This window comes from Phaenicophaeus curvirostris, chromosome Z (genome assembly GCF_032191515.1).
Source record: "Phaenicophaeus curvirostris isolate KB17595 chromosome Z, BPBGC_Pcur_1.0, whole genome shotgun sequence".
Classification (NCBI taxonomy): Eukaryota; Metazoa; Chordata; class Aves; order Cuculiformes; family Cuculidae; genus Phaenicophaeus; species Phaenicophaeus curvirostris.
The window spans coordinates 29665662-29689619 of record NC_091431.1 but is presented as its reverse complement, the minus strand read 5'-3'; positions in this window follow the sequence as shown (position 1 = coordinate 29689619).

Below are 23958 nucleotides of genomic sequence, written 5' to 3'. Positions count from 1 at the left end.
CTTCAGGAGATTTTGAAAAGGGAACTAGGGTCCTGGATTATGCTCTGGCTCTCTGCTAAAAAAAAAGTCAAACTGCTTGCATTATCTGAAAATTATTCCCAAAATTACATTCAGACCTTACTCACTGGTATGCAGGGGAGAGGTGGGGGGGAATGCTTTTATAATAAATAATATTTTACTGATGGCTGCCTTAAAATGTGTAGATGTATATATATAATCTGTCAATCTGTCAGTAGCCTACAATATAAATGATAGCATAAGCCACCATATCCTGTCCTCTGAAATATTTTCTGCTAGATGTTCCTCTACATTTGTTTACATTTTTCTTCTTCAGTATTATTTGTCTGCATTGTGATCGTGTTGTTCAGTAATGAATCGTAGCTGAAGGACTTTAAAAGAAGTTGGAGGTGAAGAAAGCATCTCAGATGGAAGAGCCAAGCCCATTAAAAGCACTTTTGCAAGATATATGTATGATGCCGATCATTGTGGGATTAGCTGGACAGAAAATGTTACTCTCCTGAAGACATTTCAATACTCACTTTAAAAACACTCAGGTAATGAAAAGGGTGGAAAAAATAGGTAGTTGTCCAGGAACTTCAACATTTTCTTCCACCATTAACTGAAAAAGATAGAAAACCATGTCACCAAAATTTACAATTCGTTAGGATAGAAATCCATGCGTGAGACTAATGCTCCCAGATCCTTGTTAAAAGAACTGATGTCGCTTGTTCACAGAACTATAAAGCTATGACGAAGTCAAAAAGTTTAAATTACTTTTCATGTAAGGCACATATGCTTCCAACTATATAGCTTGAATGGAAATAAAATCATAGAATCATAGAATTGTTTGGTTGGAAAGCACCTTTGAGAACATTAAGTCCAACCATACCTGTCCACTACTAAATCATATCCCTGAGCACCTCAAATCACTGCCCTTTTAGGAGTTACGCCACATTTGTCATTGCGAATTTCCTACAAATGCTCTTATTTAGTAGCCCTTCAGCACTGCTGATTCCATCATTACTTAAATTTCTGCAAATTCAGTCAATTCTGCCAGATCTTCTAACTGAGGCATATTCAATGCCTGTGCATTTTCTAAAACAAAGTCCAGACTAGAGGGAAGGGAAAGAATTTTCTTTAGGCAAGAAAAATGCAGCTGACAGACATGGAGGAGAGGCCCTAAATTATTTCTGTTCATCTTGAGGATGATTTCCTTGGCATTCCTTAAAAGAATGCAACAGCATTTCTGTGCATATGCAAGGGGCAAAGTGCCAGTCCTGTTACGGACCAAGCTCTTTCACCAGCAGAAGACAAAATAGTATCCTGATGCTGAACAATCAAAACTGTGGCTTGTTTGAAATGTTAAACTTGCGTAAATGTTAAACCAGAGCATACAGCGAGGTAACTTCTTGCAGCCCACAAAGGCATCAAAGATGGTTGGTGTTCACATGTGCTCCTCAAAAACGCCTAACATAATTTGCAAGCAAATACTTCCCTCAAGTACGTGCTGTGCTTGGTTTAGGTGCTCTGGATGCACCCCACTATACAGTTCCCAGCAGTTACTTGAAGATGATCAAAATGAAGCTTGCAAATGTTCACTGCCCAGTTCACTGGCTGCTGCCTTTTCCAGATCACTCTGCATCTTTTTTTGTTTGTTTTAATACAGCTTACAGTAGGCAAAAAGCCACAACTGTTCAACAGATGGGAGAAAGGTAGGACTGTAGTAGAAGGCTACAGCTAGACACATGTGCCTTCTACTGGTGCCAATCTGATTGCAAGGTCCACTTTTACTGGCTGCAGCACAACAGCTCCTGTTTTGTCTTTCAACGGCAGCCAGGAAGCAGGGATGGGGTGTTGCTTCATTACATATCAGAACACGCAAACTGCTTTAGCCCCATGGACGGATACAGCAGAAACGTGTAAATTGCTTTGCCAGTCACTCAGCTGCAATCCTGCCTGCAGCTGTAGGTCCTGATAACGAATCTTTGCAAGCCCACTCCTACCTTGCTATCACACAATGTTTTTAAGGTCCAATTTTTTTGGCCATTTCTTTATAATATAATTAGATTTATTACCTTGCTCCTCCACATCACCTCTAAATCAGACATATACCTTCTCACCTGCACAGAAGTAAAGCCTCTTTATGCAAAATAAAGGCATAGGGATCTTTTAATAAATTCTTCTTTGAAAGATACCGTATGTACTCTATCCACATTCACAAAGAAAAAAACCAATGCAGCTTCCAGCCCAGACTCACAGTTTTGCACTGCCCTAGCTATCTTTATTTAGAAATAAACTTAGCTGAATCTCGGTGGATCTCAGGTTTGACTTGCCATTACAATAGTATATAAAATAAATATATATCAGGAAAACATATGTCTAGAACTAAGCTTTTTACAATTTGTGCAGAGAACAATAGTGGCTTCTGTGACATAATGATAAAAAAATATTCCAGATACCAACATTTTGATAGCAAAAACAACTGTGTGAAAAGGAATTACAAGCATAAATTGGCCAACTGTCTTGCAGACTGAAGCACACGCCAGTTTTGCCTATTCCTATTTACTGGTTCTGTGGATTGAGCAAGGAGGGTAGAAGGAGAAAAACCTACTGGAAGAAAGCAGAACTAAAGCTAGAAGAAATGTCTGCCTCATTGTAACATATGCACATTTTGCTTTTTCGGAATGTACCTGGTGGTTCAGCAGATGAAGCAAGCGCTTCATGAGCCAGTCCCAAGCTAGCAAAGACAGCAGAGCCTGATTTCGTCAGTCAACTCCTGTATGTATTTCCCTGAGACAGTCTGATGTGCAAACTTCTCTAGGTATTATTGTTGTGAGTCAGTCAAGCAGTCACTGCGTGCCATGCCATGCACCAGCTGTCGCTGCATAATAGCATTCATTCCACTGAACAGTAAATTAAATCTCCCCCGAGTGCTGGCTGTAGTCTGTTCTGAGGCTTACTATCACTTAACACATATTACTTCATGCTCCACACACAGGAATTCAGAACTAACAACGCAGACACAGAGATTCTCACTTGAAATCCCTCATGAAATGCAGATTTTCTTTTCTTTTCCCCCTTTAAATACCAAATCTATAAGACTCTACAGTAAAGGATGAGCTCACACCCAGGTGGACAGAGGGGAGCAGAGTAAATGAAACTCTCATGACAGCTCATGCTTAAACTGCTGTGCAGGAGATAGTGACTGGCAGCTCTACACTGTCTGCTGTTCCTGGAGCCCTATTAAGAAAATAGACACATTTTGTGGGAGAAGTAATAGAGGCGTATTTTCAACTTGACCTTTGTTCTGCAGAGAAAACTACTTTCTTGCATTAAGGGCTGTGACATTTCTTACTTAGAAAAACGTACTGCATCTGAGAATTTTATATGTCTGAGATGAAGCAATTCTAGCTTATCCTAGATGCTCGCTGTCCTCTTCTCTGTGTCTTCCTTCATGCCAGCCAATTCCTTGCCACTTCCTCTTGACTTGTGTGAGATATCCTCAGCTTCACTCTATTTTCTTAACTGAAAGCAAGCTGTCAGCTCTTCAGCCTCAGGCACTACTTTGACCTCCTGAACTATGGCCAGCTGGCCCACAATTAACATCTTCATCCTTTGCTGTGTCACAATGTCTTTTATTCATATTTAGTGTGTCTTGAAGATCCCTGTGATTAGAAATCTGTTATGAGACATCATCCAAACTTGGGAAGCAGCAGGCAACCGCGAGGTAGCAGTAGTCCTTTTGAGATACCAAAAAAAAGTGTTCAGAACTTTGAAAAAAAAGCACTACAGTTTTCAACATTATTTGTCTCGAAACAGCAGAGGTTGGAATATTATAACTAATATTCCTGTGGTATAGAATTACCATTTCTGATCATCTCTGCAAGCCAACAATCAGTAGGAGCAACTATACAAACTGCAACAGGCCTGGGATGAACACGACTGTGTTCAGTTTCCTGCAAATTGTTTTGCTTTTGGAAGCATTGCTCAGCTTTCAATGTGTACTAGCCTTGAATTCAGGCTCCTCAGGAGCAACAAAGCCCTTCTTCTTTGTTCAGCCTGTGCACTGTTTACTGGCTACTGTCCCAAACAATAGTCAGAATGTCAGAATAATTAAGGTCATTGCTAAATACTTGCAAAATTACCAGAGGCCACTGTGCAAGTGATCACTGCCTGAAATACAAGCTTTCCATGCATGTTTGCATATCTGATTCAAGACAAAACATGTTGAAGTAGGTCATGTTGTGGTCTTGCAGAAACTCCCTGAGTTTATGAAAAACAAAAACAATATAAAAACAAACTAATCTGGAAATGTTCATATCACTGTTTCCTTTTATCCAAAACATAATTTATAAAAAAAAACTTAGAAGAGCACAGATGATAAACTATTAATGCTATTGTGTAGATCTGTTATTTAAACATCTGTAGACATTTAGCTAGTACTGCTGGTTAATAAAATGTTTAACATGAAGCAATCCTTATCAAGAGTTAGAAACATACAACAAGTAAATCTATTATTTGCTGCTTGTTTGAACTGTGAGAGGGGAAGAGTGAGCAACTTTTCAAAGACCCCATATTTTATATTGAAGTTCACTGTTACATGTAGATCAGATCAATATGTTTTGCTTTAATGGAAAGCTAGCCTCTGGCAACTGAAGTGGAACTGCTTCATGGCTTTGGATTTGTACATTTGTTAATTTTTTTCAACATGATATCTTACATTATCCAATCGTTTTGTATTACTCCATGCCAGCTTCCTGCACATCCTGTTCTGCTGACGGTTATCAGAAGAATAAACCAGTATATTCTGGTGAGTTCAGGGTCATAGATTTTAGGCCTTTTTTCTCCTTCCCTTTGTAAATGCTCCATATCAACACATTACCAGACATGCTGCTGAATCTAAATCTGGAGGCTGGTTTGAAATTTATGCTTCCTATCTTCAATATCCCTAAGATAACTTTTATGATTATTTTTCATGACTCCTCTGATTGGTGCAGCTAAGTTGCCAGTCCCACAGCCATCGAGAGCATTGGAGAAGGAACAGGCGAAGGCTATGTTATGCCGTGACAGCCAGGCAAATGTTCCTGAGCTTGTGGCACAACACAGGCAGAGACATTGGAACTGGAGACGGTGAGTGCTGCTGGTGGAGGGAAGAAAGGTGGTGCTGTCAGTGCAGACAAGTTGTAATGGCCAAAGCCAATTTTGGCAACAGAGGTGTCCCATTTCCAGATAGCATCTTCATTCCTCATAGCTGTGTGCTCCGTGTTAGCCTGAGTTGCATGCTGCTTAGTTACTCTCCTCCTGGCAAGAACATGGAGGAATTTTTGCAGGAGAATAAGGACAATTAATACAATGAAAGGGAGGATGCTGAAAATGTACTGTAAGCTGTCTCTCAGTATGACCAACACAATCAGCCACCACATCAGATTTCCTGGCTCCCACTGCACACACAGCCCCTTTGGTCCTCAAGAAAGCCAAGCCCTGCTGCAGCAGTAATGGGGCCTTCCAGGGCACATGATATGGAGGCCAGACACAGGCCAACCTGGGAAGCTACCACCCTTCAAAGCCCTTTCCTTTCCCCAACAGCTAGCAGGCTGCTCACTGCAGGTCTAAGCTCAGTCCTGTCCCCAGGGCTTGAGGATCTCCTTGCACACACAGGACCCTTGAGAGTCCTGTCTCTCTTCAAACACAAGCGCAGCTGGATCCTTCCTTCCAGCCGGGCACTGATGCTGTCGGTAGGACTGCACACACTGGGATTTTCCTGATGGGAAACAACTGCTCCTGGGTTTGTAAACGTCTTTAGAGAAAAACTTCAAAACATGCTTCTGAAGAAGAGATGAAAGTAGCACGAACACACACAGAGTAAATATAGCATCACAAAATCATAGAATAGTTTGGATTGGAAGGGACCTGAAAGATCATCTAGTTCCAACCCTTCTACCATCAGCAGGGACACCTCCCACCAGATCAATCTGCTCAAAGCCTTATCCAGCCTGGCCTTGAACACCTTCAGAGATGGGCATTCACAAGTTCTCTGGGCAACCTGTCCCTGTGCCTCACTACCCTCACAGTAAAAAAAAATCCTAATATCTAATCTAAACGTCCCCACTTCCAGTTTAAAACCATTACCCCTCATTCTGTCACTGCACACCCTGATAAGAGACCCTCCCCATCTTTCCTATAGACCCCCTTTAAGCACTGGAAGACTGCTATAAGGTCTCCCTGGAACCTTCTCTTCTCTAGGCTAAACAAGACCAACTCCCTCAGCCTGTTCTCATAGATAGACTACATCCATTGCTTTTCCCGTGTCCACTGCTGTGGTTACCTCATCATAGAAAGCTACTAAGTTGGTCAGTTGTCTTTCCTGAAGCCATGCTGGCTGCCTCTAATCACCTCTCATTCCTCCATGTGCTTTAGCATAGCTCCTAGGAGGCTCTGTTCTGTGACCTCCCCAGGCATAGAGGAAAGCCTCACAGATCATTAGTTCCCTGGTTTATCTTTTGTTCCCTATTTCTTCAGGATGCTGTGATTCACCTGATCAGGTTCCATAGACTTTTATATGTTCAGGTTCCTCAGATGGTTATGAACCCGATTGTCCCCTACAGTGGGAGGATATTTACCCCCCTGGTCCCCATCTTGCTGTCCATTTACCCAGAAGGGGTGAGCAGAGTCGTTGTCAGTGAAGACTGAGGCAAAAAAAGTTCTTGAGTACCTCAGCGTTCTCCTCTTCTGTTGGTACAATGTCACCATATTCATTCATACTCTTTGGTTTTGACCAGAACCTCTCATGGCATTTGTTCTGCTAAAAATTCCATGTCACTTTCTCAAAGTATAGAAATGGTTTTGACAGACTGATGTTGAATGTTTTGATTTTTGCTTCAAAAATTTCCAGACCAGATCCAGTAATTACAAAAGAATGACACTTCACTGAACTGAGAAAGGAATATGTTTAAAGGAAAATACTCCATTTGCATAGTAAATTGTTAACCAAGAAAATTTGGTAAATACTGCCAAGACCAAGAACTATGGGAAAAGCTTAAGTCCATACTGACATGACTTGTGCAGCTCCCAGGACAGTTTTACTCAATAGTTTGGTGTCACATTTGTAACTGCAGCATCTCCCTGCGCCAAAAAACATATGTTTACACTTAGGATAAGTTTCTTCCTTTGCTGAGTTCTTCTTGTCTACTACAGCTGTGAGACAGCTTGCGCCAAATTGCAGTAGAGTACCAGAGGCAAAGCCATATAATTAATACAGTAAACAATTAATTAATCTAGTGCTCAGTGAGGAGATTTGTTCTCAGCAACTTGATTCTGAATAATCACTTATCTCTTGCTTTCATTGAGTGAACAGTTTGCAAGCATCATCAGCTACTGCAGGCAATTACATCACTGATCTACCATTCTTTCATGGCCATACCATATGGACGATAATAACTTAAATGGAGCCTAGCAGATGTTAAGGACACAGTGCATGGCTGGGAATGCACAGATAGGCCCAGTGTGTTTGCATTAATTGAGATGTTTTATGCTAAGATTTTTATCTAATGATAACAAATATTTGTATATATCAACATATATGTAGTGAAAATCTGCAGCTATGTTTAATTTGACAAAAAAGCAGATGGCATTACAAAGCTAAATTTGTAAAGAGTTAATTGATTTTCTCAGATTGACTGCCTTTCTAAAAAACAGGGAGAAGTTCATATTTTTCATCAGTTAAATTAGCAAGAAGTTTTGTGTGTAGACATTCAAAAATAGGGAAGAGATTCTACTGAAACTGAGAGTAGATAAGAATTATAATCTTAATTTTCCTGACCTTCTTTGCCAAATACATTCCATCACTTGTTTAGGGAAAAGAATAGATGCTGCTCCACTGCTCATTAAATGTACACTAAGAAATCAAGAAACTCCATTTTTCAGTCACACTGGTTTTTTACTACCAGCATGCATGAGGAAGGGTGTCTGAACACCTTCTTCAGTCACCAGCACTGTCTCCAAATAGCACCCTCTCTCCTCCTTGCAGGGTCCCAAGAACAAAGGAAATGCCACAAGAAATCCTAGAGCCACAGATTGCCTCTTTGATAAGAGCACAAACATACCTTTCCCTCTCTTTTCCCCTTGCCTACTTGATGAAATGTGAAAAAAAAATAAAACAGTGGCTGGGTGCTTCACAAAATGAAGTGAATGCTTTCAAAAGTAAACAAGAAACGTAACGCTGCAATAAAGCTGGCACAATTTTATGTGCACACACACATACGTATGCACACATAAGCACCTTTCACAACTCTCAGAGGCTAGTGCTGGTCTAACTTGACATTTAGGATGGCCCACAACCTCTGTTTTTGTGACTAATGCAAATTCAAGAGCATTCTCTGAATTTTGTGGAAATTATTGTCACTGTGAACTTCTCTTCCAGAGCTAAAGTACTCTGCACAGTTTTTGTATCATCAGGGTTATAACGGTTTTTCTTCCTCCTCATAAGGTAAAAAGGAGTTAGGTTAATTGATCTATTATCTACCTGCAAGTCCATTTTTACACTAGCTTCACATATTTCTCTTCATATTGAGAACAGTGAAAAAAAGCAGAACTTGATCATGCAACCTGAAGTCAGTATTATAAATTTATAACATGGAATTGGAAATTGCATACGTTAGTCAAAATGGGAAAAAAAATTCTGTGTTGAACCAGTGAAACTTTCATAATAAAGTGAGATACTGAACTGTTTGTCATAACAAAAGATTGAGTTGTGTGAAGCAACTAAGAAGTCAAGAATTCCAGAAAGATAGAATTAAAGAAATATAGAATTCAAGAATCCAAGAATTCAAGAAAGAAAGGGAGGAAGAAGGAAGATGAAACAAAGAAAGAAAGAAGCTACCACACTAAAATTGTGCCATGATAATGAAAGTAGGATCTGTCAATGTTACAAATGTGGGACTGCTAGCCACCCTGTTCATATGAGTGGGCTCTACATTTTTTGGGGTTGGGTCACACAGTACATCAATAGACTTTAAATAATAAAAAAAGAGAAGCAGATAATTTCAGAAAGCAATGGGAACATGGGCCAGGTGGAAATCTTTGATTTTGTGTATTTTAAGCGAAGAAACTACTGACACCTGCTAAATGTGTATTTTTACTGAAATTCTGTATTGATTCTAAAACCCAGAAATACCCTGCTGCCTTGTGACACAGCGAAAATTGAGTACTTTGAAGAAGGATGTGTTGCATTTGTGTAGAAAGCTTGAGAGTGTGAACAGTTGATTTCCCAGCACCAGAATGCAAGAAAAATGGGACTTGAGGCATGTATGTCTTTAAGAGTACCACAGTATCCTAAGGGTTGCTCATTCCCTTCCCTCAAGTATAGTGGAACTATCAGGTCTCCCCAGGAAACCTACCCCACTTTGGAAAGAAGCCTAATCATTCTAGATGCCTGAAGTCATACTGTGCACTTGGGGTCAGCAGTATAGTAATGTGTGCTTCCCATCATAGCTTCAGCTTTGAACAAAACTCAACAAATGCATATGTGACAAAACACAGCTTTATCATTCCATCTCCATGGATGCCAAAATAAACAGAAGGATATACTGCTGAAACCTCCAAGCTCTGTTGATGCACAAATATATTGCAGTCACACACAAATATACATATACAATCAGCCAATGTGTTGCCTAAACATAGCAAAAATGGCACACAGAAGTTTCCCACAGTTAAGCCAGCCAATATGGCTTGTGGCAAAAATTCACAAACCTTTGCTGCTCCCACCCCACCTTGTGAAAATACATGTAACAAATCACAAAGTGTAAAGTACTAGTCTCATATCTATAACAGTTTGGCTTTGACCAGTTTTAACCTCTGAAAACAGGCAGAGCACGTACTTCCCATGTCCCCAGTCCGTAACCCAACCATTCAAGCTGAGGTTCAGATACACTTTTCTCACAGAAAGGTCTGATTTCTCAGTGCTGCTATCAACTTGCTACAGCTTTATAAAGAATTAAAACATAAATGTCATTTTGAGCAAAACTGAAGAGACTCATCTCCTTTTCTCCGCAAACTGTGGTATACCGGTTCATACCAGAGCTATTTCTTTTCATCATATCTTTGCCCTTTTCAGCTCATTAAAAAGGTCAGATGCCCAGGCATTCAACTGAAGTCTGTAAGAGTGCAGCATGGTTAATGTTTTTCCCAAGGAATAACAAGAAGAGGAGTGGACGGAGGGATGCTTTCTTATGTCTCTGTCACACCACTGCCCGAGAATAATTTGACTAGTGGACTATGGGGAGAACAACGAAGTGAGACTTCACTCCTGGCTTGTTCATGCTGTCTTCTTCCTTTTCCACCCACTGACTCGCAATCTGTAATTCTGTGAGCAATCTGGGTGTTGCCAGCTCTCCCCTACACATACTTTCAAGGTAATTAGTTAGCTGTTCCAGCCTTCCCTCTTCCTGGAGGGTCAGTACTACCTAGTGGGGTAAGAAGGAGGCAGAACACTGCACTGATGACATTTGCTGAGGATTTTAAGCAGAGAGGAGGTAAGGAGAAGAGAGTAGGAAAGCACTTACAGAGGCCCAGTGTAAGTCATCATGACATACCTACCTGAAAGAGCAGTGGTAAACTGAAACACACACAAAAAAAAAGAGTATTTTCAAGTCAGCATCTGCTTCACACTTGCAGGAAACAAATACACAAGAAGGCAGGATAATTTATTTTCATTAGTGGTTTGATTGTGACCAGAATGTCAGGCCTGTATTAAATGAAACAGAAGAGCTGCCGCCCATCTGAGCAAATCTGTCCTTTGTGTGTCAAGGCAGTTCAGTGCTTTCAGAAGAACTCAGCTTGTTGAGGACTGAGCTATTTTTAAAGAAGACAATATAAACAAACCCAAAAACCAGCTGTAACCAGTGCTGCTGAAATTATTGCATGCTTTAGAAAATGTTCTACAATTCAGCAGAATTGTGTAAGGGTTAAGAGAGAGCAGGGGAAAAGCCACTGCCTGACTGTTTCTTCCAAAGGAGATTCCTGCCTCTGCGTGCAGGTCCATGCACACGAAAGCATTTCCTCTTTGAGGAAAGTTTCTTTGCCTCATGGCTGTTTAAGCCTGAAACCTGAAATATTATAAAGAACCAAGTTTAACCCCACAAAAATGTGTGATCTGCTCCCTAATGTCTTCCCCTTTCTAATATGTGTCATGTTACACCAAGACTCATAGCGAAAGCCAATTCCCCTAGATAGCACTGGTTTTCTTCTAATAACTTTAACTAAATGTATGTGCAAAGAAGGAAAACATGGTTTTAAAACTGGCCATATAGGGAGGCACGGAGGTAGTAAGAAGAGCACAGTGCAGAGATGTGGTAAGAACTTCCAGTTTACATTTGTCTCTCTAGAAGTATGATGAAATTACTCTGCTTCATTTGGGTTGTAGGAACCTTGTAGACTCATTAGAAGAGTTCCAGACTCACTCAGAACCAAATTTCTATGCAATCAATTCAAATAGTAATGCTGGGGGAACAAAAAAAAAGGAAGAATATTGCCACAAAAAGTTCACACTACCTGTTGTAAACAACTATATCATTATTATCAGTTCCAGGCCCTTCATTTTGTGAAAGTGTAGCTGAAGATGCATGTGCTATCTGTTGGTCTTATCTCTCACTTTCCAGTTCCTCCGAGTCCAATGAATTACTGGTTTATCAAGTTGCCAAAACTAGTTTTTCAAATGGCATGGTATTTTCCAGCACAGCTCATGTTAAGAGACTCTGTCTAATTCTATATAGGCATTTGGAAAGTGTTTAAACCAGCAAATATACTCACAACTATATACTTACAACTTCAGAGGACTCAAAACCAGCTTTGGGGTCTAGAAAATGGATTTATAAGTCATATCCTACATCCCCCGCTGCATAGGACAAGGAGATCAAAGCAGGTAAACAAAAAAAAAATTCTGCCTTTGCAGATTCTTTATTAAGCTAACTTTTCCCACAAGTTTGAAGATCAATCAAGTAGAATAGACTAATTTATAAGGTGTTATCTTACATCTCCAAGCCTCTCACAAATATAGCCTTCAAAGGTTAAGCTTATGGAACGTATCATTATTTTGCACTTATACTACTGTAACGTAACGTGGGTCTCTTGATTCAGAGTGCCAGCATGTTAAAACTTGTGCAGGCTTTTTCCAATATAAATTCAGTGCAACAATTTTGTGACTGATGCAAGAAAGACTTTGAGGCCACTGTCAGGGGAAATAAAAACAAGTGTCCAAGTGATGAAGAGTATGGGGAAAGTCATAGTACCTACCAACGTACATGGACAAGAGCTAAAGACGTCACTGCCCTCAGGACTTGCACAACCCAGAGCTCAAAAGCAAACCTGAAAATCAGCAAGCTGCAATTGGCTGAGCATGGAGTTAAAAAATGTACTTCCAAAAAGTGAAGCTTAATCACAGCTGAGGAGTTCTCAGTCAAAACTGAAAACACAAACAATAAAGGAGACAAGTTTTACAATTCTTATCCTAGAAGTGGAAATTCTGCACAGCATTCCACAGGAAAATCACACAGTTGACTGTAGAAGAAAAGTTTCTCTTTTATCTGTAGCCCTTTTCCTGCAAGCTCCTTTCTTTTAACTTTGCTAGAAAATTCAGTCAGCATCACCACACAGCATATCCCACTAATTTCTGATATAAAACCAAATTATGATAATTTGGAAAAGACTTTACTAATGGCATTTGTCCTGTGGTCTTTCTTCAAAGCTAGTGAAGAGACATCAATGCTTCCTTGCCATGTACTAGGCATTTTGCTCTATCACCAAGTAAAGATTGGGCTTGTAGTTTAATATTTCTGTCAGTCAAGCTCTACAGCTCCAACCTTACACTGTGAACTCAGAAAGAGTTATGTCTGAGCAGAGGTTCTTGCCGTGGTTTGATGCCAAACAACTTTGCCTTCCCCTGTTTATTTTCAAGAAATGTTTTGTGGTTTTTTGTTCATTTGCAGGAGGGAACAATAAGGTTTTAAAGCTGGTGAAGATAATTTCACAAGCTGTATGCCTTCATTGGCAGGAAAGTTAAGAACATTGGGTTAGCTGTCTGAGGGAGGCAACAAGTACAGCACCTTCTTAAAATATCAGATGCCCAGTTTCCACACAGCTAGAACAAAAGCATCTACTGCTATGTGACAAGGAAGATCTATAAACTCACACTTCAGTCATTAACTGCACATCTTTGCTAGTTAAGACCATGTGAACTGTTAGCAAGCCTTAGCATCCCTAGTAAAAGAAAACAAGAGATGAGATGTCCTTCAGCAAGACTCCTTCCCAAGGCACCTGCCAATATTACAAGGTGCCAAACCCAAATTATACATTCCCCGAATGACTGAACTTCTGACAGTGAGCAAGGGGTATTCCTTGCTAGAGCTCCTGGATCTGTGGCTGTTGAGAAAGCTCTAATAACTTATGTATGGCCCTTCGCCTCTGATGCTGGATCTGCAGGTCAGCACCCCATTGCCCTTCTCAGCTGACTAGTAAGGTCACCAGCTACTGCCCATGGGTCTTACCATGCTTCAGTCACACCTTTTCTGTGCGCAAGGGCAAAGTCACTTCCCACCACAAGCAAAAGGCAGTTTTTTTAAGAACTTACATTTTTTAAAAAAGGTTTTAGGTTTTTTTTAAAAAGTCTTAGCATTTTTTAAGAACAATATACTTGCCCTGTATAGTCGTTATGGGGCTTGGCTACTTGCCCTAGTTTCTAAAAAAATTACAACTCTGAATTTGAGTTATATTTACTATTGTGAACAAGGCAGAATTCTCTTCCAATTAAATTTCTGTCAAAGTGGGAAAGATAAGTTTCCCTTATTCCTGTAAATATTTAGTGTACTTTAGTAAATGTTACAACTAGAAAATTGAGTGAGATCATAAGGTTTTCATTTCAAACCTGTTTTAAGAGCTACTGGTTTCCCATTAATACTCAAATCTCACTCTATAGCAATTGTATTTGAGTCCTGATTTTGGAGACACATAAAGACAGCTGTAATATTGTGCAAACAAGGAGCTTCATCTTGTCCAGAACATTCATCAGTCCCAATGCTTTCTGGACTGCAGTCTTATTTTGTAAGTCAACAGCACACCTTAGATTATACCTGCTTTTGTTGAAGATTTCTCATGGCCATATCACACAGATTCCCTGTGCATGACAGATGTGTACCCTATAGAATGGAAATTCCTATTTCTTTGGGTTTTTTTCACAGAACCTAATTCTCATAAGTAAGTTGGATAATGTGCCAGAATTTTTTAATCATATACATTAAAAGAGAAAATGAGCTAATGTTTAAAAAGTGTTTTGGAGATATTAATACATAAATCCTAACTAATGTTTCTGTGGAGTGCTGACAGAAAGATGCTATAACACTCAGGATCCTTTTTTTTCAGGAAAAAACAAGCTTCAGCTCTACACAAATTTCCTGAATTGTATTTCCATTGCAAACAGAGAGCTCAAAAATGCCTCCAGAGCCAGTCTTTCAGCAGCTAGTCTAAATTACACAGGAATTGTTCTGCTGTTGAGACAAACATCTGAACTTTCTGGTGATTCTTTGGAACATATCCCAACTTCTTGAGATTATGAAATTAGGTAGGAAATAAAGTAGCTGAGCACATTTGGTGGTGTTTCTGTTTCTTTTTGCTTCAGGCTAGACCAGAAAAAACATAAGAACAACAATTAGCTCAGGCAAGCCTCTTGAGGTTTCTGTTTTTCCCAGGCACTTGCTGCTTTTCATTCCTTTTTAAGAATTTAGAGGAAACCTTGGCTACACACCACTGTTTCTAATGACAAGCTTTACAACTGGTATGGGAGTGTGGATGCACCTGTGATTCCACACATGATCAGGTAATGACTTCTGTGCTCTGAAAAATAGAAATATTTCACCATGACAGTAAAAAAATTTCTGTCCAATTCAAATTGGTCAAGTTAATAAGAAACTGAACATTTTATTTAATGTATGTGAACCTGATTGCTTCATGATTCTGTTAATACTACCCTTTTCTAAACAAGCTTTCTTGTTTAATGGTTTCTTAATAATTCTGACTCTGGTGTCTCTGTGGAAAATATCCATAGAGATTATTTATTAAAACAAGAAAATAACAAAATTGACTTTACCTCATATAAGGATAAGAAATTCCATGCCAGGGAAGCCAAAGGTCAACAAAAAGGCAGAGCAGAGCATCTGTTGACAAAGTCCTTCTGCTTTTAAATACATAATTAAATAAATGTCTTCTCATCTCAATGCTCCTTTCCCTTCCAAACACAGGTAGAGGCAAAGCAAAAAGAAGATAATTGCATTTTGGGTTGGCTACTTCTTTTTCATGTTAAGTGACTATCTGAAATAATCAGATGACTTAACTCATATCAATGCTTTATCATTATCTGGTCAGTCTGGGAAAGTCAATGCTTTGAAATTTTAATGCTGTCTGTTTGCTCTTTAGTAGTGCTTGACAGAGGTTAAGTAGTCTAAATATGTGTCCAATACTGTATTTCTGTATTTATGTGCCATGTGTCCTGAGAATGCCATGTATCTTTTTGAAAATCAGTAAGTTTTGGCCCGACTGTTGTCAAGCCTTTGCAAAAACTAGGGCCTCACTTTTCCTAACCAGTAGTTTTCTTTCTGAGTGTAAGAATTGTACTTCTGGCCAGGTTTGTGGAAGGACCTGCGATAGTGCTCTAGGCGCTTTGTCTTCTTTGGATGAGTTTTTAAGGCTTGTTTTGCTAAATTCTTGATTCTTACTTGAGCTTTTACTGCCCTTGCTAACATCACATCCACACAAAACGTTGTTGCATCACCACTTGTTGCAGATGGAAACTGCTGTGGAGCCTGGTCTTCAGATGTTCACTTCTGTGCCATTTGGTCTTACTCCTAATAGCAAAAATAACCAAACTCAGATTATCCTGCAACAGTGTAGAGAATGGCAGCTGAAAAAAAAAAATCTGGTGTAGGTGTGGCCTGTCAAGGACGCAATCAGGAGCCAACTTTCCCAAGTAATAAAGCAGGAATATGTATGCTCGGTTGTGGGTGTACAACCAAATGAAGTTTTGCTGATGGTTTAATAATTGACCTGGTTGTTTACAAAATTGTTTCCTCTTTAGAATCAAAGTAAAAATGTTTTGTTACACAGCTGCTGTGTGCACGATGATGGCATCGAACATTAAGTCATTAAGCTACTGATACTTGATTGTATTGATTGCCTGAATCCTATTGCTCAGAGTTTGTGCAGAGAAGCAGTGACATAGAGCAGTGGGTTGCAGTATTGTAGTTAGTTGCTCTGCACTGTTTCCCAACAGCATACATATAGTGATTACAGAATCACAGAATCATTCAGGCTGGAATAGACCTTTAAGATCAAGTCCGACCATAAACCTAACACTGCCAAGTCTACCACTAGACCACGTCCCTATGTGCCACGTACACAAATCTTTTAAAAACATCAGAGATGGGGACTCAATCACTTCACTGGGCAACCTGTTCCAGTTCTTGACAACCTTGTGAAAAAAAGGTCAACTTCAAAACAAGGACAAACATTGAACAAGCACTGAAGCATTCAGGCACATGAAAGCTAGATATAAGGAAGAAATTTTTTAGAATGCACTGGTGAAAACCCAAAAGAGTTTGGCCCGAGAGGTGGTAGAAAATTCAATCTGGAAATATTCAGGATCAGGTAGGACTGGGGTCTGAGCAACCTGATCTAGTTGATGATGTCCCTGCTTGCTGCAGGGGAGTTGACTAGATGAAATTTAAAGGTCACTTCCAACCCAAACCATTCTATGATTCTGTTCTAAGATTCTTCCTTCATGAGCAAAGCATATCATGCAAATGTATTTACATGACTCCTCCAGTAAGGTTATCACCCTTAGATTTTGATTGTGGATAAAGATGGCCATATTTTAACCTGTACTATGCATTCTCCTCTGTTCGTTTTAACCTGTACTATGTATTCTCCTCTGTTCATCCCACATATTGTCAAAATAGTTGAAGAATCAAATTTCAATAATGTACATTTGTATCAAGTGTCCCAGAAATTACTGAGCTTTTGTTTAAGATTATTCTGTCACTAATACATATAAAATTGCATCGGAACATGGGCCCTGAACAGGCATATCCCAGTTAATACTGATCAGTGTGCCTTTGAAAAGGATACAAAGTAGTCATTCTTCAGTAAAATGAACAGAAGATGAAGCCATAGGCAGGCTTCAATCATCTTTCTTCTTCCTCTTTGGAGTTTGTCTTTCTTCACATAACCTGACACTGATTCTGCAGTCCTTGAGTGCAAGGTCTGCATTTTTATCCAGCCATACCTTCAGGATGAGGAAGGACAATATTTATTCTATATGCTCATATCCATTTTAGTATTTGTGTAGTATAATAAAAACCTTTCTCAGAACTAATATTTTTTAAATCTACTGGAGTACAATCGTATAAATTAGTGCCCCACAAATGAGGATGGGCAGGCAGACAGGGACGTAAATACTCCAGAGAAGGTTTGTCCTCAGTGTTACTAACATCTACTTTCCTAGGAAATCATACAATGAAGCTCTAGCCCACTGACGTTTGCTTATGAAGATCAACAACAATTCAGATGTGGTGGAACTGCTATATTTAAATACATAACCTTTAATTGTGAGATAACTCTTACCAGCAACTCAAATGTGGATTTGGAAGACTCAGCTTTAGCTAAAAAAAAATCATCCATTTCATTACTACAGTTACGATGCTCATATTCAAAAGTATGATCTGCTCCGTTGCTCTGTGCAGTAACATTCACTTTAACACATACATTATACTGAAATTTTTCTGACGATCCACATGAATATGGTGAAATTATCAGAGGCAAAGACCACATCCTCATAGCTACCTGCAGAATGTAGTTGTTATATAAGCTAAATTATCCATCCATCCCAAGGAGAGTCCTGCTGAGAGACACCAAGGAACAGTGACAAGGCAACATCCAAAATCATGTAGTGTCAACCTGTTATGCATCTTCTGTAGGCCTCAAGTCTCCACTGTATTTGATCCAGAGATCTTCTGGTACATTCAATATAAATTGAGATAAAGTGAGACTGCACCTCAAATACTGTGTTTAGTTCTGGGCCCCTTGCTACAAGAAGGATGTTGAGGCTCTGGGGCGAGTCCAGAGAAGAGCAACAGAGCTGCTGAAGGGGCAGGAGAACAGATCTTATGAGGAGCAGCTGAGAGAGCTGGGGTTGTTTAGCCTGGAGGAGAGGGGACTGAGGGAAGACCTTATTGCTCTCTACAACCACCTGAAAGGAGGTGCTGGCCTCTTCTCCCAAGTGACAGGGGGCAGGACAAGAGGGAATGGCCTCAAGCTGCACAAAGGGAGGTTCAGACTGGATGTCAGAAAGAAATTTTCACAGAAAGAGTGCACTGGAACAGGCTGCCCAGTGGGGTGGTTGAGTCACCTTCCCTGGAGGTGTTTAAAAGAAGGGTAGACGAGGTGCTCAGGGGCATGGCTGATAGGAATGGTTGGACTCAACGCTCCAAGAGGTCTTTTCCAACCTGGTGGTTATATGATTCTATGGTTCTATGAATCTAAATTCAGATGAGTATAGAGTTAAAAAATATCATAAAGATATGACCATTAAAACTTTGTTTGAAGGGTCAATTCTTTTTTTCTCAAAATAAATCAAAGCCTGCCATTCAACATAAAGACTCTTAAAAAGCATCCAGAAGGGCTTACCCCAAAATGTTAGCTTTCTACTAATATACGCTGTATCCTGTTGCTCTTAAGAATTGTATGATTGCTGTTTCAATATCAAATTAATGTGCCAATGTCCTTTTGCTCCCCAACTGTATTTTTCATTTACTGAGAACATCTGTATTATCAATTTTTTAATATATTTTGATAAAACTCTCTCTGTGGTTAAGGAAAGTATTTATGTAGTCCTACAGCATGCTGAACAATGAATCACTTTCCTCCCTTGCTTTGAAAAAAATGGTTATGACAGCACCAGGAAGGTGAAGAATTCAATTTACCCTTCATGTTCAAGGCTGCACAGTAAACCGTGGTACAGTTAGTCACCATAGTAGGGAGCTGGCAAGCACATGAAGATTTAATGCAATTACCACCTCTCTTTCATTCTACCTCCTGTCCTCTGAAAGTCAGTTCACTGTTTTTTCAGGAGTTCATTCCACTTCTAATTCCTTACATCACTTCCTGTTTTTTCACTCTGACAAAACTACTTTGTACTCATCATTTGTGTTTAGCATGGATTACACACATCCAGTATTATAAAAGGAAGGGTGTGTTATTAAGCATGTTGTCATGTTGCATATCTTCATATTCAAAAGATTCTTTTATGCTGTATCATTACCCAAAAATCTCTGCAAAATTATAATAAAAAGTTTTTAGTCTGTCATAACAGGGAAGGGGAATTCTTATATGTATAACAGTTATGCTGATATTTAACCTAAATATGAAATAATCAGGTCAAAAAGCTGCAGTAACACTTGCTAGAAACTGCTTCACATACCAGCATTTCCTACACTAATTTTAAGCGGCTTCCTTTTACTCTAGCCTACCCATTCCTTTAGCTTTGTAATTCCAGCTAGTAACACTTTCAAAATTATATGTTTGGATGCAGGTTTCAATTTGTAGTTTCCAGAACAACCCAGAAACCATAGTAGTTGGCAGCATTCATGAATAAATGTGATCCAGCTGACACTGGCTACTGTGGCCAGGTCTAAGACACTGGCAACTGCCTCAAGTTGTACAGGGTAAAAATATTAAAGATTAAGATGGTGATGATGATGACAATTATAATGCCTAGTTGGTCTTGAGGAGTAAGTTCACAATTAGAATACAAAACCTCTCATAGCAACAGGCTGATAAATCAAATTATTCTGCAGAAAATTGCATGTCAGCAGAATAGCACAACTCAGTGTAGATGAACAGAAATCAGTGAGCACTGATTTAAGGATATATAGCAAGGCTTTCTACACAGACTTTTTACTTTTGCAGCTGTGCTACAAATGAAAGTTCAGTGGAGGAGAACATACAGCACAGTGATCTTTCACAGATGTGAAATGCACTGGGACAGGGAATAATGACTAAGGATAAGAGATCTTTATGGCAAGCTGCTGAATTGGATGACATTGCATCACATTAATAATACAAATGTGTATTATGGAGGCAAAGTACCAGAAAAACTGTATTAACCCAAACCAGAATACTCAATTCTGTAGTAAGCACTTAAAAGATCTAAAAAAGAACTTAGAATGTCACTTATTAATGACTCACATTTTTACCTCAGTGTTTTCCCTTAGTACCGAAATCTTGCTTACATGTTGAAATCACTCCATATGTTCAGTTTGAAAACTGGAGTCACAAGATTTTTGTAATATATGCCTGTATTTTATGTGCCTATAATCTGGTTATCTATGGAACTTATGCGCTCAAATTATGTTGGAGAAGATAAGCAATAAGTGCAGGTTCCTTTGTATCTGACTTTTATTTTTCATAACACTAAAATTGCAGTCTCATTTATACTGAAAATCTGCTGTCTGAATCAGTGATACGTTTTGATTTTGGTTTGGTTAGTTGTTTTTTTTTCCTTTATGACAGAGATTCATAAAGATTTCTGAGCAATTAGGCCAAGTTTAGGTACTCCTGATGTGACACTAATTCTTGCTTAACTATAAAGATGGAAATGCACACATCTGTTTGTAACATTAAATGTTTTGGGTATTATTCTCAATAAAACAAAAAATGTTGACTTTTTCTCTCTCTCTGTTAGAGAACTAGGTAGGAAGTTCTATTCAGAAATGAAGGCAGACCTTGCTTAAAGTGACATTATGCCCTAATGTGACCTTCTTTATTTGAATTACAAGAGCATCTGGAGATAGAAACAAGGAATAGCATGCTAGTCCCTCATCAGGTATGACCACTATACAACTGCCTAGATTTTGCCAAGTACACCAAGCAAGTGAGTCTCACCATTAGATGAAGCACAGTGAAATTTTGACAAAATGTGTTTCCAGAGGGCTTCTCCCAGCGTGAGCAGTTGTTAGACTTGTAATGTTTTACAAATTTTTGCAAAAGTGAATTTTAAAGGTAGGGATAAGTGGAAGGGAGGGTTGCAACTTCAACATCAATTATTGTTTCTCTTCTTTTTTCAACAGCCTAAGTGAAAGCAAGGGAAGGTGTTTGTGTGACAGGTCTCCCCAATACGATATTATTACAGCCTGCCTATTTCATTCCTGCAAGGAGTTTTCTTCAGTTTTTTGTTGCAGTGATAACTGGTGAAGGACTGTGGCAATGAACAGTTCCAGGCTCTTTCAGATCTGAGGACTTCTCTCAGGTACAAAATCTGTGCGGTATAATCTGAGTATTAGAAAAATCACACTGGAAATTCAGGCTTCCCTCATTTACTTGTTGATTTGCCTGGGAGCTCAGGCAGAATCGTCAGTCAAATAAAACACCATACCTGATGTCTTCCAACTGACTCTGGAAAGCCTAAGACACTTCAGATTGTCCTAGGGATATTTTTGAAAGTGAGTATATTCCTGCTTTGAATCATTGGTTTGATGATGTGATTTTCTGGGGCTTAATCCATTGTCCTATCTTTTCTGTCTTCACAGATAAGCTTCAGATTTATACCGCTGAGGTAAAGAAACTAGCATATATACTCAGATATATACAATATCTGAATTGTTCTAACTGATGTACACGATTTATATTTTCTAAGATGTGAATGTCAAGTAGTGACATTCACAAAATTGTTCGGTGAATCTACAGTCTTTGTATTTCTTTTAGAATGAGCAATAAATGACTAGAGAAAAAAATGGGAGCTCTTGATTTGTATAAGGGACCATGGCTGTAAATTCTTTCCCTGAAAGCACAATAGAAGTTTGCATGTTTATATTTTTCCTTTATAGATCAATTTCAATGAAACTGGGGGAGGAGAACAGCAAGCATACTAATGTGAGTGAGGGTCAAAAAGTACTTCTAAGAATTATACATAAAATCCAGCTGGGGAAGAGTAAAGGACAACTTTCATTGAGTTCAGGTGCTAGCTTCCTTTAATGATAAAAGCAGTTGCAACTATGACACAAGCACAGTGACTGCACTTTGCAGGCAGCAGTAGCAACCTTATTGGCAAAGTACTGCTGTATTGAAGGCACTCAAATACCAAGTGAAAAATCCGCTTTTTCAGTTGACAAATTCCTGAAAATATTCACATACTGATGATTTGGGTGTGTACAAATGACAGGGAACAAGCTATTCCTGCTTCACTCTCAGATCCCATCAAAGTTAACCTCAGCTGAGGAGAATGAACATGTTTTCAACTTTAAAGACCCACCATATTTCCAGTGATAGATTTCACAGCCAACGATGAGTCATGCAAAAACGTAAGTAAAACTTGGTTAGGGTTTTTTTAAGCCTTTGCAGATCTTTATACTCACTGGTGTCAAATTCAGTATCCCATTTTCTGGGCTTTGGAGCAAAACTTTCTTCCAGCACTGAAGAGCTGGATCTTAAAAGGGGCAAACTGTGATGTTCAGTACTGAAAGATACCACCCTATGTTAAGTGTATGGCTGTATAAACCTAGAGAAGTGGGTTTATAATGCTCCTGGTTTTTTACTGCTCTGATTCAATTGTTATCTAAAATAGGGTTAGTGCAGCCCTGTATGGAGCCCTTGTGGGCTCCACAGGAGGACATTCACCCACTGCTGTGCTGCGGAGATATGGGAGCATGAATCTACTGGATCTCAATGTTATGTCCAAGCATTTTCTGAAGTTCAAGTTACTGAAGAGAGGACCCAGATCATTCCTGGAAAGACAGGTAGGCATGGAAAATTACAACGGGTCCCATTTCACTTGAGGAAAAGAGCCTGTAGTGAAGAATAGAAGGAGTATTGAAGGTCACCCACAAGGGTTCCCACCTCAAATGTCAGAAAAGAGACTGGAGCAGTCCTCTCTACAACATATTATCTCTGATAAATTGAGGCAATACACTACTGCTATTTTCCCAAATGAATATTTCAGTATTATACTGCTTAATTTACAAATGTAATATGCATGAAAATAACTGAGTAGACCAATAGGAAAAGAGTAAGAAAAAGGTATGTTTTGAAAACTCTTCCAAGGATATCATATGAACTTAGTATTTTTATGTTAGAAGAATTAAGACAGAAAGAAAGTTTTTTTCACAAAGAGTATGTTGAGTTTCAGACATACTCTTTAGTCTTTGGTCACCACATGAGAAGCTAAATGCTCTAAAAAATGATAGCACAGCATATGGTTGTATGGCCTGGGGAACACCGATATGGTCTTGCCACAAAAGCCTCACAGATCTGGGAATATATTAGGCCATCTAGGGAACAATGTAATTTCTATGGCCTTGACAATGTGGCAAGGGGATGATAGGTGTTGACTTTGGTAGAGAATTAAAAAAGCATCCTCCAAAACCAATGCTTACAAAATATGTCAGATTTTTTTAGTGCAGTGAACAGTGATCTGGGTGGGACTGATCATCTAGGAAGGGAGCAGATGGCACTGGGGAATCCTGGCAGAGACAAGACCATATGCTAATGAGTATTTTGAAAACAAGAAGGGGACTGGGAATGGGCAGATGGAGTTGTGTAAAGGCTGGGGGCAGTATGGGCAAAGGGGGCTTCATTTCAATTACTAATTTTTTAATTGAGGGTATTACAAACATGAATCAGGTGGGACTGTGCAGCTGTGAAAGGACATCTGGGACAGGATAAAGGATGGCAGAGATTTGGGACGAAACAGAGGGACACAGCGTTGTGAGGGCGCTTGACAGCACCATGTCATATCTACCCAGGCCTGAAAGCCAGCTGGGGACTTCTGTCCTCTGCCTCAAAGATGCTTTGTTTATCCCTGAGTGAGTATCCTAGGCCAAATGTAGATAGTGCCACTCACAATGCTTCACTTCCACATGTGTCACA